General features: G+C 42.8%; 1 long non-coding RNA gene across 3 annotated transcripts; it reads left to right on the top strand.

Annotated features, from left to right (window-relative positions):
- Positions 1-9,749: 9,749 nt before the first annotated feature.
- On the top strand, positions 9,750-15,378 carry LOC142740465 (uncharacterized). Of its 3 annotated transcripts, none has more exons than XR_012880706.1 (6): positions 9,750-9,891; positions 11,202-11,268; positions 12,085-12,149; positions 12,596-12,727; positions 13,562-13,628; positions 13,827-15,378. It is a non-coding gene; the product is annotated as an uncharacterized LOC142740465 (long non-coding RNA). The 3 variants fall into 3 exon arrangements; XR_012880707.1 differs by lacking the exon at positions 9,750-9,891 and having other exon boundaries at positions 11,196-11,268; positions 13,827-13,891; positions 14,270-15,378; XR_012880705.1 differs by lacking the exon at positions 9,750-9,891 and having other exon boundaries at positions 11,196-11,268.
- Positions 15,379-15,774: the final 396 nt, after the last annotated feature.

Consider the following 15,774-nt stretch of genomic DNA (forward strand, 5'->3'; position numbering starts at 1 on the left):
TCCCGGGGACCGATTGCTGGTGCTGCAGTCGGTTATAAGGCAGAACTGGGGGCCATATAACGGCCCCCGGGTCTGCCATGCACGGCAGCCTATGAGAACCAGCCGGAGGCCGGTCCTCATAAGCTTCCTGTCAGTGTGACTCTCAGCGTCACACTGACAGTTTATAATACATTACACTACCTAGGTAGTGTAATGTATTATAGCAGCGATCAGTGCTGCCAGTCTTCAAGTAAAACAAGTAAAAAGTAAAAAATAAAGTAATAAAAAAGTTTTATAAAAGTGTAAAAACAAGTTATAAAAGTTACAAAAAAAAAGAATGCTTTTTTTTTCTATAATAAGTCTTTTATTATAGGAAAAAAATGAAAATGTTAAAGTACACATATTTGGTATCACCGCGTTCGTAACGACCCAAACTATAAAACTATAATATTATTTTTCCCGCACGGTGAACACCGCAAAAAAAATAATTAAAAAACAGTCAGAATCACTTTTTTTTGGTCCTCAACCCTCCCAAAATAAAGAATAAAAAGTGATCAAAAAGTCGCATGTACCCCAAAATAGTACCAATAAAAACTACAACCCGTCCCGCAAAAAACAAGCCCTTACACCGCTTTTTTGACGGAAAAATAAAAACGTTATGGCTCTCAAAATATGGGGACACAGAAAATAAATAATTTTATCAAAGTGATTTTATTGCGCAATCGCCACAAAACATAAAAAACCTATATACATATGGTATCGCCGTAATCGTACCGACCCGCAGAATAAAGTAAAATGTCATTTATACCGCACGGTGAATACTATAAAAAAATAAATACAAAAAACATTGTCAGAATTTATGTTTCTTTGTTACTTTGCTTCCAAAAAAATCTAATAAAAAGTGATTAAAAAAAATCACATGTACCCTAAAATGGTACCAATGAAAAGTACAGATTGTCCCGCAACAAATAAGCCCTCACACAGCTCCGTTGGAGAAAAAAATTAAAAAAGTTCTGGCTCTCAGAATATGGCGATGCAAAATGTGCAGAGCGTTCCAAAAGCGGATAAGATCGGGCGCCATTTATCAGTGCGACACTGGCCACATATCTGCGGATTATTATTTATTTACACCATTATTATACCCTCTTATTATGTCCTGATGTTCTCCGCACAGGTTACATATGCCCCCACATTATAAACTGAAATACAAGCAAAACCCCAAACAGAACTACCAAGCAAAATCTGTGCTCCAAAAGCCAAATGGCATTCCCTCCCTTCTGAGCCCCACAGCGTGCCCAAACACCAGCTTATGTCCACATATATGACATTTTATATCCGCGAGAACCCGCTCAATATGGTATGAGGTATTTGTCTTCAGTGGCACAAACTGGGCACAATATATTGTGCATTAAAATGGCACATCAGTGTAAAATTAAAATTTTCACTTTGCACCATCCGCTGCGTATTAACGCCTTGGCGCACCACGACTTAATAGCATGTCGTGGTGCGAGGGGTTATTTATGGAGCGGGCTCATGCGCTGTGCACGCTCCATATTCTGCAGGTGTCCGCTGTGTATTACAGCTGACACCCGGGACTAACGGACAGGAACAGTGATCGCGCTGTTACAGGAGCCTGTAAAATGACATTATACTGCAATACATTAGTATTGCAGTGTATTGTACCAGCAACCACATGATCGCTCGTTCCAGTCCCCTAAAGGGACTTTTGGGAGGTTTCCACTGTTTTGGTACCTCAGGGGCTTTGCATATGCGACATGACACCCGAAAACCATTCCAGCTAAATTTGAGCTCCAAAAGCCAAATATTGTTCCTTCCCTCCTGAGTCCAAACAGCAGTTTATTACAACATATGGCGTATTGCTGTAATCAGGACAAATTGCTTTACAAATTTTGGGGTCATTTTTCTCCTTTATTCATTGTAAAAATTAAACATTTCTATGTTTTTTCAGAAAAAAGTAGATTTTCATTTTCACGGCCTAATTCCACTAAATTCAGCAAAAAAACTGTGGGGTCAAATGCTAACTATACCCCTAGAACAATTCCTTGAGGGGTGTAGTCTTCAAAATGGGGTCAGTTTTGGGGGGATTCCACGGTTTTGCTTACTCCAGGGTGTTGCAAATGCGACATGGAACTGAAAACCAATCCAGCAAAATCTGCGCTTCAAAATCCAAATGGCGCTCCTTCACTTCTGAGCTCTGCCGTGGGTCCAAACAGCAGTTTAGTACCACATATGGGGTATTGGCGTAATCGGGAGAAGTAGCTTTACAAGTTCTGGGGTGCTTTTTAATCTTTATTCCTTGCAAATATAATTTATTTATTTTTTTTTTCAGAAAAAAAGTAGATTTTCACTTTCACAGACAAACTCCAATAAATATAGCAAAATACCTGTGGGGTCAAGATGCTAACTATACCCCTAGATAAATTCCTTGAGGGGTGCAGTTTCCAAAACCGTCTCACTTTTGGGGGATTTCCACTGTTTTGGCACCACAAGACCTCTTCAAACCTGACATGGTGCCTAAAATATATTCTAAAAAAAGAAGGCCGCAAAATCCACTAGGTGCTCCTTTGCTTCTGAGGCCGGTATTTCAGTCCATTATCACACTAGAGCCACATGTGGGATATTTCTAAAAACTGCAGAATCTGGGCAATAAATATTGAGTTGCATTTCTCGGGTAAAAGCTTCTGTGTTACAGAAAAAAATGTATTACAAATTAATTTCAGCAAAAAAAATAAAATTTGTAAATTTCACCTCTACTTTGCTTTAATTCCTGTGAAGCGCCTAATGTGTTAAGAAACTTTCTAAATGCTATTTTGAATACCTTGAGGGGTGCAGTTTTTAATATGAAAATGTGAGAAATTGCTGCTAAAGTTCTAAACGTTGTAACGTCCTAGAAAAATAAAATAATGTTCAAAAAACTATGCAAATATAAAGTAGACATATGGAATATATAAAATAGTAACTATTTTGTGTGGTATTGCTATCTGTTTTACAAGCAGATACATTTAAAATGAGAAAAATCATAATTTTTGCAAATTTTCTCTACATTTTGGTGTTTTTCACAAATAAGCAATGAATTTATTGACCAAATTTTTCCACTAACATAAAGTACAATATGTCACGAGAAAACAATCTCAGAATCGCTTGGATAGGCAAAAGCATTCCGGAGTTATTACCACATAAAGAGACACATGTCAGATTTGAGAAAATGGGGCTGGTCATGAAGGTCAAAATGAGCTCGGTCTTGAAAGGGTTAAGGACAGAAGTGTCCAAAGGGTGTTTTCTAGAGTAAAATACTCCCAACATTAATAACTCAGATAGCCTTACCCATAATAGTAGTCCTGGTAGCCTGGATACCTGTGTGTAGAACAATAAGATGTCATTTTTTATCAAAATGTCTTATTTTCACAGGAAACAAAATACCCCATTTTGTTGCCCAATTTGTCCTTGGTGCGGCAATACCCCATTTGTGGTGATAAACTGCCGTTTGGGCCCATGGGAGGGCTCAGAACGAAAGGACCACCATTTGGCCTACTGGAGTTTTTCTGGTGCTAAGTCATGTATGCAGAAGCCCCTGAGGTACCAGTACAGTTGAAACCCCTGAGAAGTGACCCCATTTTAAAAACTACACCCCTTAAGACATTCATCTAGAGGTGTAGTGAGCCTTTTGACCCCACAGGTACTGTGTAAAAGATAATGCGCAGCAGATGGGGCAGAGTGAGATTTGCAATTTTCTATATATATATATATATGGCATGTCCGTGCCCGATATAGTGTGCCCAGCATGTGCCACTGGAGATATACACACCATAAGATGTAATGTGGGTTCTCCCGGGTACGGCAATACCCTACATGTGGCTGTTATTAGCTGCCTGGGCACACGGCAGGGCTCAGAAGGGAAAGATGCGGGGCATAAGTTGTGCGGAGTGTATCAGGGTAAATTAAAAATTAAGGGATGTATGATAAATTCGAAAACAATCTTTCATACAGAGCCCTGGTTTTTCGGGACACGTGTCGCATTCGTATATTGTTTACCTCCTTATCCCCCTCTTTGAGCAGACTCTGCACCTCTTTTGACTTTTTCCCTTCTTGCCAGTTTGGGGAACTTCTCCTGGAAAGTGTTGCCCTGGTACGATGCGTGTGGCCTCGCTTCCGGAAGTACTGGATGCTCCCTATTCTTGGTCCTAAAGATTAGGTTATTGATAATCACCTCTTGAAATTCCAGGAAAGTTCCCCTCTGGCCTGCACATCGACGTAGCACATACGCATTGTACAATGCCATCTGTATGATGTGCACGGCCAGCTTCTTATACCACACCCTCGATTTCCGCATGGCGCTGTAGGGCTTCAGGACTTGATCTGACAAGTCAACCCCTCCCATGTACCTATTGTAGTCCAGGATGCAGTCTGGTTTGGGGGTCTCTATACTGGTACCTCGTACAGGTACATGGGTACTGGTGTGGCCATGTATTGTTGTTAATACAAGGACATCTCTCTTGTCCTTGTACTTGACACACAATATGTTGTTGCTAGATTGTGCCCTGCTCTCACCCTTTCTGAGTGTTTGCCCAAGCAGAGTCTTAGGGAGGCCTCTCAGATTTTTTCTAGCAGTGCCGCATGCCGCAGGACTTCTGGAAGCGAGGCACTTGAAGAGTGGGACGCTGGTATAAAAATTATCCAAGTAGAGGTGGTAACCCTGGTCCAGCAGTGGGTGCACCAAATCCCACACAATTTTTGCATTAATTCCCAGTAAGGGGGGGCATTCTGGGGGCTGAATACTGCTGTCCTTCCCTTCATACATCCTAAATTTGTAGGTATACCCTGATGCACTCTCGCACAGCTTATACATCTTTACGCCATACCTTGCCCTCTTACTCGGCAGGTACTGGCGGAATTGAAGCCTCCCTTTAAAATGTACCAGGGACTCATCAATAGAAATACACTTCTCGGGGGTGTATGCTTGGGCAAACCGAGCACTGAAATGGTCTAATAGGGGTCTCAATTTGTACAAACGGTCAAAACTGGGGTCATCTCGGGGTGGGCACTGCCTATTATCCTTATAATTTAAGAAGCGAAATATTGCCTCATAATGCATCCTGGACATGGCCATACGGTACATTGGGGGTATGGTATAAGATGTCCATGCTCCAGTAGGTCCTAATGGATGGCTTTTTCAGAAGCCCCATGTTCAAGTGAAGTCCCCAGAACTTGCCCAACTCTGCTACATCTACAGGGGTCCACCTGTAGGATTGGGCATAAAATGATGTAGGCTTCTTAGTAATATACTGTTGGACATATCAATTTGTCTGGGAGACCATAAGATCTATAAAGTCATCAGTGAAGAAGAACTTGAAAAAGCCCATTTCACTGAGTCCTGCCGTATTAAATTTTAACTCTGGGATTTTGGGCTCATAAATGTCTGGTGTGGGGGTCCAAATGGGGGCTTGAACTGCGGCGGGGTCATTTTGCTCGGGGGCTTCAACTGCACTGGTGGTCAAGGGGCATCTCCTAGGAGGTTCCTCTTCTTCATCACTGGATGAGGAGGTGGATAAATAAAACAGAGTCTCACCATCCGACGACTCTGTGTCGGAGGCAAGAAATGAATATGCCTCTTAGGCACTAAATGTCCGTTGGGACATGTTTGATTGCTTTCCTAACTAGGAGCAATAGGCTGCTACCTAAACCAGCTCAAAAAATTGGTGTTTTTATAGAACGAGTGGGCTTCCCTGAGACTAAACCTAACAAGGGCGAGGGTTCCTAACACTAAACCTAACTAGATTTTATTTGAACTTCCCTGAGACTAAATCTAACTACGGCGACTATTCTCTGACACTAAACCTAACTAGATTATTCTGAGCTTCCCTAACACTAAACCTAACTACGGTGACGGGTGCCTGACACTAAACCTATCTAGATTATTCCGAGCTTCCCTGACGCTAAACCTAACTACTGTGATGGACCCCTAACGCTAGATCTAACTATGGTGATGGATTCCTGACGCTATACCTAACTATGCTTTTTGACGGTTCCCTGACACTAACTAACACTAATACTAAACTAACTAGATAAATTGTCTAAATTAACAGGTTTGTTTTTCGTTTTTTTTTTTTTTTTATATATTTTTTTTTTTATATGTTTTATAAAGAAAAAAATAATCCCCAGGGACCAAGAAATTGGTCCTGAAGACTAAGAAGTGGTCAGTGATAGGAGATCACTGACCAAAAATGTGGGGGGAACACAAGGAGGAAGGGTAAAGGACTGGGTAGTGGATTGGGGAGGTGGGAAGCAGAAAAAAGTTGTCTTTTTTTCACTCTTTTTCTTCTCTCCCTCACAACCGCTCTGAACGCCTCGCTATCTCCATCTCAGGGTGGGTGCGGCAGGATGTGATGTCAGGAACAGGAAGTAAAGAGACTGATCGCCACTATTGGACAGTTACTCACTGACTGACCAATAGTGGCGATTGTGGAGGCGGGACCATCGCAATAGGTACCGGCGTATTGAGCTGTGATAGCCTGCTGTCGGAAACAGCAGCTGTCACAGCTCGTGCACGCGCCGGTGGAAAATGGCGATGCATTTTCCCTGCGACATAATATTCCATCGCTGAGCGCGAACGGGGCGGTCAGCGCGACGGAATATTACGTTGCTGAGCTCGAAGGGGTTAAATACATTGAATACACAGTGTCAAGAAACTTCAATTTCACTTTTTCAATGGTTTTCAGTGACTTAAAGGGAATGTGTTGCCAGAAAAACATGTTTTTTTTTTAAAAATTAAACATTTAGTGTGTGGGTGATTAAACATTGTTCAAATTTGTTTTATTTTTTTCACGAGTCAGGAAATATTATAAATTAATTCTAATTTATAATACTACCCATTTTTGGTCACTAGATGGAGCTATTCCCAAAATTGCAGCATTGCAACATTGGGTTAAAAGCCCTCGCTCTAGTGAGCTCTCAGCATCCCCCCCTCCTTTATCCTGGCTAGTGCCGGGATAAACGAGGGGTTTGAACGGTGTAACCTCCTACACTGTGTGTCGCCATTTTTTGAGCTAACACACAGTGTAGTAGGTGTACATACAGTAGTAAACACACACAAACACGGAACATACATTTAAATCTCTTACCTGCTCCTGCCGCCGCGGCTCCCTCCGGCCCGTCCGCTCCGTCTGCTGCCGCTGGTGCAAGTGCACAAGTCCGGAAGCCGCGACCGGAAGTAGTAATATTACTGTCCGGCCGCGACTTCCGGTCCACAGGAAAATGGCGCCGGACGGCGCCAATTTCAAATTGGACTGTGTGGGAGCGGCGCATGCGCAGTTCCCACACAGACGCCGTACACTGAAGTCAATGGGACGAGAGCCGTTCGCAGTCCCTATGGGACTGTGGCTGCCGTATTCCATGTCTGTATGTGTCGTTAATCGACACACACAGAAATGGAACAAAAAATGGCAGCCCCCATAGGGAAGAAAAAGTGTAAAAATAAGAAAAAGTAAAACACAAACACACAAATGAATATAAACGTTTTTAATAAAGCACTAACATCTTTAACATATAAAAAAATAATTTGTGATGACACTGTTCCTTTAGGTGATAAATTATCACGCTGCAGCAAGTTATCAGAGTCAGGATAAGGATTGCTATATCTGTACATGACTCCAAACAAAGAAACAAGAAGTTCATCTGCTCACCAGGCCGTCCATGTGTCCAATAAACTCTCGGTGGGCGGATAATTGTCCAGTAACTTTATCCATTAAAATGGAGACGATCCAGAACTTAGGCTACATTCACACGACAGTGAAAAAAAATGGCCATTAAAAACTGATCAACTGTCAGTTTTTCATGGCCGTTTTGCATCATTGTGTCTGCAAATTTTTATACACTTCCAGTCCGTCTGTCCGTTTTTAATGGCCGTTTGACATCCATTTTGCATCCGTTTTTCATAGCCGTTAAAAAAACTGATGAATTTCATTTGTCTGGCTTCTTTTGTCCCAACCCCCTGAAAACACCCAAACAAAGGTCATTGTCATGATTGTTTCACAGCCCCCCTGTAGATGATGCCACACAGCCCCCCTGTAGATGATGTCACACAGCCCCCCTGTAGATGATGGCACACAGCCCCCCTGTAGATGATGGCACACAGCCCCCCTGTAGATGATGGCACACCGCCCCATGTAGATGATGGCACACAGCCCCCCTGTAGATGATGGCACACAGACCCCCTGTAGATGATGGCTCACAGCCTCCCTGTAGATGATGTCACACAGCCCCCCTGTAGATGATGGCACACAGCCCCCCTGTAGATGATGGCACACATCCCCCCTGTAGATGATGGCACACAGCCCCCCTGTAGATGATGGCACACAGCCCCCCTGTAGATGATGGCACACAGCCCCCTTGTAGACGATGGAACACAGCCCCCTGTAGACGATGGCACACAGCCCTCCTGTAGATGATGATACAGACACCTCTCCGGAGAAAGCTCCACACCCCCCCTCCCTGTGGTAATCTTCCGGGACTCTCTCTGTAAATTCAGGACCGTGCCGAAAAATTTGCTACAGTAGACAACAATGTCCCCTGTACTAGCGCCATGCTACCATAGTAGTGAGCGCAACAATATCTGTAATTTTTGTCCGCCTGAATGCCCTACATACTCACCGATGCATGACCGTCTACGTCACGAGTGATCTCTAGTCTCACTGGTTCTGCGAAGGCGACGCGAGGACGTCATCTCGTCACCTTCGCAGAACCCATGAGACTAGAGACCACACCTGTAGAGGACAGCGCTGCAACGGTGAGTATGTGTCATTGCGCCGCCGATTACCAGCAAGGGAGCCAATAGTTCCCTTGGTTCTTGAATCCCCAAATCACAGAACCGTTTTTAACGGCTGTTACATGTATTGACGGCCGTTAAAAATTGATCCATTGACTTCTATGGGGGCCGTCTGGCCGTGAAAGCGGCCAAAAATAGGACATGTTCTATTTTTTGACGGCCAATATTCACGGGTGGTTAAAAAAAGGCCGTGTGAATATACCCATAGAACATCATTGTTCTGAAAGCGGACGTTTTTTACTGTTGTGTGAATGTAGCCTAAAACGAAATTCAATAAAATGTATCCTTTATTAGTTCAGATGTTGCCGTCTTTACCTTGACTTTTAACGCATTAAATAAACAATCCCTTATCTTGACTTTTTCAATGGCTTTTGTTGTGTGATATCACGCTGCAACAAATGATATTTTATTTCACATATAGCGAAAAGTAGTAATCCAAAAATAGGTTTTTAACGTTTCGGTCTATACATTCAACCTTCTTTAGACACGGATATGCGGCGCTTGTGACCTCGGTAGCTGTTGGGTAATGGCGCCATTTTTTTTGGATTACTACTTTTCGCTATATGTGAAATCAAATATCACTTATTGCATAATACCTTGGAGTGCTGAGTTCCCATTTTTTACACATTGGCGTGGAAGCCTACTCACGCACACTTGAAACACGGAGTGCTGCGGGATCAAGAAAGTATCACGCTGCAACAAGTTATCAGAGTCAAGTTAAAGATGGCTACATCTGTATTACAGTATAAAATCCATCTAGTAACAGATTACACGTTTCATACATTACATGTTCTTAGTCGTAGCCCCTATAACCACACATGTATCTTTCTTCCATGTTTATAAACAGCAGTCCCATGTAACGCCTATATCAAGTGTATGCACAGACAGTCTATCCAGGCAGTAGGAGATAATTAGATGATGTAACAGATACTGCAGCCACTTATGATGTCACTGATGATGTCATAGACAGTACTAGCCGTTAGGTTCTATGTGCAGCTGGATTACATATTTTTTACAATTTCTGCCAATGACGTCTGGACCGGGACTGTGATTGACTGTGTGATTGACAGGTAAGATGCAGCATTTTATCATTAATTCTACATGTTACTGGACACATGAAATATATACGCTCTAGAATTCTCATATAAGGCCAGATTCACACTGGACATTACTGCAGCAATTTCTAACCACACCAACACCTCACCACAACTATATGATTGTAGAAGGATTTTTTTTCTGGTGATTATCGGGGGTTGTTTTTTTTTTTTTAGACAAACAGTTCAAGTTCCAGTAAAATGTTTCTATTAATGCAAGTAACAACTGAACATTTTACATTCAGATTTCAAGGTTTCATATTTTCTCATTAAAGTTACAACTCAGTACAACAGAGTATGTTCACACAGCCTATTTTCAGCCGTTTTCCTGGCCGTAAACACCCCGAAAAACAGCCGAAAATACGGAGGCTGGACGCCTCCAAACATCTGCCCATTGATTTCAATGGGAAAAACTGTTTTTTTTTTCCGATGGTGCATTTTACGTGGGCGTTTGATAAAGCGGCGCATAAAAAACACCCTGTAAAAAGAAGTGCATTTCACTCCTTCGGCCGTTTTTGGAGCCGTTTTTCATTGTCTCAATAGAAAAACAGCTCCAAGAACGTTGGTAAAAACGCCTCAAAAAATGTTTATGGTTTAAAAAATGGCTGAAAAGCAGAGGCTGTTTTCCCTTGAAAAGAGCTCTGTATTTTAGAGACGTTTTTTAGTTAAGTGTGTGAACATACCCTTACCATTGTCTGAGAATTGCAGCTGTCAGTAATGTGGAATGTGACTTCTCAGTCGTTTTCAATATGATGTCTAATTTAATTTCATTAAATAGTCTTAAAAAGCTACCGTATATTATCCTAATAAGGCTCAGCAGTAGCCAGGGCCGGCCTTAGGGGTGTGCGACCTGTGCCATTACATAGGGCGCATCCCTCCAGCAGGTGGAACGGGGCGCTGCGCTGGCTCCCTTCCAATGCTTGTGTTTTAGAAGTGGCCGGGCAACTCAGCAGCTGCCTTTCCGCCTGGGTGCTTCTCTCACTGACATCGCGTTTCTAGCAGCGAAAATCGGGATTCCTCTAGGAGATGGGGGCATTGGGGATTGGCATTTGTAAATTGCCCACATTGTGACCCCCCCTAATGTCAGTCATGGACACCTGGGCCTGGGTGTGACTGCAACCTCTTCACCCCTATAGTTATGTTCCCTGGGTTTACACTAACATTACAAAATGTTTTCAATGTCTGACTCGTCCTGTGATAGAAAATGAAAGGTGTGAAAGTAAATATATTATTATTCATTATAGATATGGGGTTATTTTATGTTTATTCCATTATGTATTTTACAGACATTTATGACATCTGAATATGTGGCACCAGTGACAGCCGACATGCTAGGACATACACTGTATATATGTAAGTATTATAGCAAATGACAACCTATAGAAATTCTATAATCTGATGTCATCCAGAATGTTCCTATAGAGACACATGACAAGACTGTGGGAACAAATTCCCCAATGTTGTTCATCCAGGGCCTGTCTTAGAGGTGTGCGACCTGTGCGGTTACACTGGGTGCATCACCTGTCACTAATGAATGGGGCGCCACTGGTCTTGATGTCTGGGGCACCCATTGCTTGAACACTCAATCCCACTCTTCATGTAAAAAAAGTAAAGGGCACTGCTCAGGATGCAGATACAATTCCTTGATAATGGATTACATTACAGTGTGGCAGACAATACTTGTGTGGCAGTGTTATTTGGGCACTGTATGATTGCAGTATTTGAGTACTGTAGTCTACGCCATACGTCTGAATTCAGACGCTGCAGATTTGCTGCGCGGCAAAATTCACAAGTGTTACAGGTGAATAGTTACAGTCTCAAAAACTCATCCACATGTAGCAAAAGTAAACGCTGGGAATTTTGCTGCAGCTTTATATTATTATTATTATAGAAATGCTCCATAAAGAAGATATTATGGTATTAGTAATATATAAGGGACTTGTTATTTATGTAATTTCCTAATACACATTTGGCTTATGGGGGAGCACACAGCGCACACAGAGTGTCTACATTACCAGTACTGCAGTCTGTGCGCCACCATACAGGTCCGTCCACATGAAGTTGCTGTGTACATGAGCCCTAATGTACATTTCCTTCATTGTTGGGTGGTCTATACTGAGCACACGTCTGTCTGGAGAAATAAAACTACACAATTATTGTTTTTTCCAGAACACCTTAAGATCGGCTGCCTGCTGCCAGGGGGACTCTCTGAAGCAATATTTCATCTATGCAAGGTGCGTCTCTTATTAGTTACTATATGCAGTATCCACCAATACCCTCCACAGTTAGAATGACACTTTTTGTATGTCCTGGGTCAGAATGCCCCTTTTGTATGGCCCCACAGTAATGAAGCCCCCTTTTCTAAGCCCCGACTCAGTCCTTTTATCCCCCATATTAATAGTGCCCCCTTTGCTCCTATAAAATAAAAAATTATACTCACCTAATAGACGACCAACCGGGTCAGACATTTCGCTTCCTCCCTGCGCCGTTATTGTTTGTCCAATTTCAGGGGCGTATGGAGCCCCAGAGCTGTGGGCCACCCCAAATCCCTGGACCCCAGCCGGCCATCCTATTTACCCCTTTGGTAATTTTACACTGGTTGGGGACTGGACTCTGTTCTAGATAGAAATGTTGCCATTGATTGAGATTTGTCCTAATACATTGTCTTTCTTTCTCCTAGAATTAATTCCTCATAAGAGTTAATGATAACCACACGTCCCAGGAGGGCAGATCAAAGATTAAGCAGAGCCCTCCACCTCACATCACATAACGTTCTACATTCAGTTGGATGTATTCAGTAGGAGAGTCCAAGGTCAGTGTATTTTATTAACTGGACATCTCTAAATGATCACATAGTGTGTATTACTGGTCAATACTGAAGAGGGCACTACCACCATAGATGGCCTGGGTACCCTCAACTTACACTGCCGATCCGGCATTTAGGGCCCAAACCTATAATATAAAAAAACAGAAAGATACAATCCCTAGTTTATTGACTGGGTGATGTTATTTGGGCACTGTATGATTAAATTATTTGGACACTACATGGTGCATCATAAGGGGGAGGACGTCACAGATACTGCACATGTCACCAATAAACCTAAGGCCGGCCCTGGATGTGACACAATAGCTGCCACGTGACATGCCATCCACACGGACATGACCGCTGTGGCCTAGCAACTAAAGACAACAGAACCACCAGCGCAGGAGCCACAGGGAATTTAAAAAATGAGTAGGGACAATTTGTTCTTTTTAGCCATATGCGGCTTAGACTAAGGTTTATGAAACTGTCAGAAAACCCCTTTAATAATTATTTTGTCTGTTGAATCCAGAAATCCAATTTACCATTTTCTACTCTCTCTACTCCAGTCCAAAAGACTCCACAAAAGACAAATTAGAAGTTTTCCATTAAGGATAAGATTATATAGAAGAATAACAATAAGCTCCTGGTCCCTGATACAAAATCTATACCAGGGTCCTCCAACTATTATGTGCCATTATACTGCTGGTGTTATTTGTGTGGCAGAGGGGCATTGGACTCGCCCTGTGATAGAAAATGAAATGTGTGAAAGTAAATATATTATTATTCATTATAGATATGGGGATATTTTATGTATGTGCATTAAACCCATTATGTATTTTACAGACATTTATAACATCTGAATATGTGGCACCAGTGACAGCCGACATGCTAGAAGATCCACTGTATATATGTAAGTATTATAGCAAATAACAACCTATAGAAATTCTATAATGTGATGTCATCCAGAATGTTCCTATAGAGACACATGACAAGACTGTGGGAACAATCTCCCTGATGTTTTCAATAGGCTGAACATATATTTGTTGATATGATGAACCATACTAAGCGCACGTCATAATATCTTCACAGTTTATACTTTTTGTTCCAGAATTTCTTAAGATCGGCTGCCTGCTGCCAGGGGGACTCTCTGAAGTAATATTTCATCTATATGCGGTATGTCCATCATTAGTTACTATATACAGTATCCACCAGTAGCTCTGTACATTGAAAAAGTAATGAGCGGGCAAAATGCCAAGAAAGGCGTAGCAGTGGGGAACCTTGGATAGTTGGTAGGAATAGGCATAATGTAAGTTAGGGGTATCTTTGTCCAAAATGCTGGCCACATGGCTCGGTTTGGAACTGAACGTAGGTGTAAGGTAATTGGGTGAGGGAGTGTAGGGGGATTTTAGACAGCTTTGGTCTGCCAAGAACATTTGCGATGTGTCAAGGCCTGGATGCAATAGACAAGGACTTAAGTGAGTTTCATTACACAGTCATAATCTGCAGGCATAGGTGATAATGGATACTGGCAGAATGTTTTTATATTTACAGCACTCAAGCGGAAAGCAATGGAAGGTGCCAGGATATTGTCACGTATAGAGCCTCCACAAGTCATGCAGCACAAGGACCTGGACTTGGGGTGTACTGGATTGTTTGGAGCAAATGGCATCAAGGAAGCAAGGCAGGTATCCTCAATGGTATCATTCTAGCAAAAATTTGAGGGAACATGGCACGATGATGGGCCAAGTGCCAGGATCCTTGCGCAGGGATCCAGGGTCGATGAAGGCAGCAATATCCCAGTAGGGCCCTATAATCTCAACATGGGAGAGGGACACCTTGGGGTTGCCAAAATGTTTAGAACACGGGGTACTGGCACAATGTTTGGAATTACAGGAGCAGCGCATCTGGATGTAAAGAGAAGCAGAAGGAGGCAACAGTAGCTGGTTGAGTCTGATTCTGATCTGTCAGATGATAATAAGTGGTCTGATGTTGGGGATAGATGGGCTAATGGGCAAGACATTTAAGATGCTGAAAAAAATGTTTACGCAGGATAAAGTAAAAAGGTAAAAGCGAGGAGGCGTGATACCGAAAGCCAATCCTTTACTGGAAAGAGGGGGTAAAGTTTGGGGCCAGGAAACATGTTTGTTGATTTCTACCTACACACACTTGTCCCAGGAAATGTTGGGAAACATAAGGGAGGAAAGGCTTGTCTAGTTTTTGTGATGTCTATGGAAGATTTTGTTTAGTATTGCAGTGTTATGGTGGTGGAGCAGGACCCCCTTATGGATCAGGTGCCAATAAAAAGGGATGGTGCCTGTGAAGCAGGCTGGTAAGTATAAAAAAAATACATCTGTCGCATCTAAAAGAGGCATCAGTAAACGATGAAATAGACAAGGAGTTGAGTGAGTTGCATCATTAAAGCAGAATCTGCAGGCACGGATGACAATGGATACTTGCAGAATGTTTTTTGTGCCTACAGGACTCAAATGAGAAGCAGTGGAAAGGACACGGATATCGCCACGGATAGGGCGTCCACGAGTCATGCAGCACAAGGAACTGGACTTCTGATGTAATTGACTGTTTGGAGGAGATGGCGTACATTTGCGAAGAATGTAGTTGGCTTTCGAAGAGCGTAAGCAGTCTTGTATCATCACTTCAACATGCCTTGTGGTTTATAAAATGTTTTTCTAATAAAGTCATCACATTGTCATGAGGATCGCTGGACCGTATTTTCTTCTGTTTACTGTATATTTATTGGACAGTGCTAACGCCATACAGCCCTCCCTGTAGAGAACGCCATACAGCCCTCCTGTAGAGAACGCCATACAGTCCCCCTGCAGAGAACGCCATACAGCCCCCCCTGTAGAGAACGCCATACAGCCCCCCCTGTAGAGAACGCCATACAGCCCCCCCTGTAGAGAACGCCATACAGCCCCCCCTGTAGGGAACGCCATACATCCCCCCCTGTAGAGAACGCCATAGAGCCCCCCCCTGTAGGGAACGCCATACAGCCCCCCCTGTAGGGAACGCCATACAGCCCCCCCTGTAGGGAACGC

The sequence above is a fragment of the Rhinoderma darwinii genome, chromosome 2 (assembly GCF_050947455.1).
Source record: "Rhinoderma darwinii isolate aRhiDar2 chromosome 2, aRhiDar2.hap1, whole genome shotgun sequence".
NCBI classification, from domain to species: domain Eukaryota; kingdom Metazoa; phylum Chordata; class Amphibia; order Anura; family Rhinodermatidae; genus Rhinoderma; species Rhinoderma darwinii.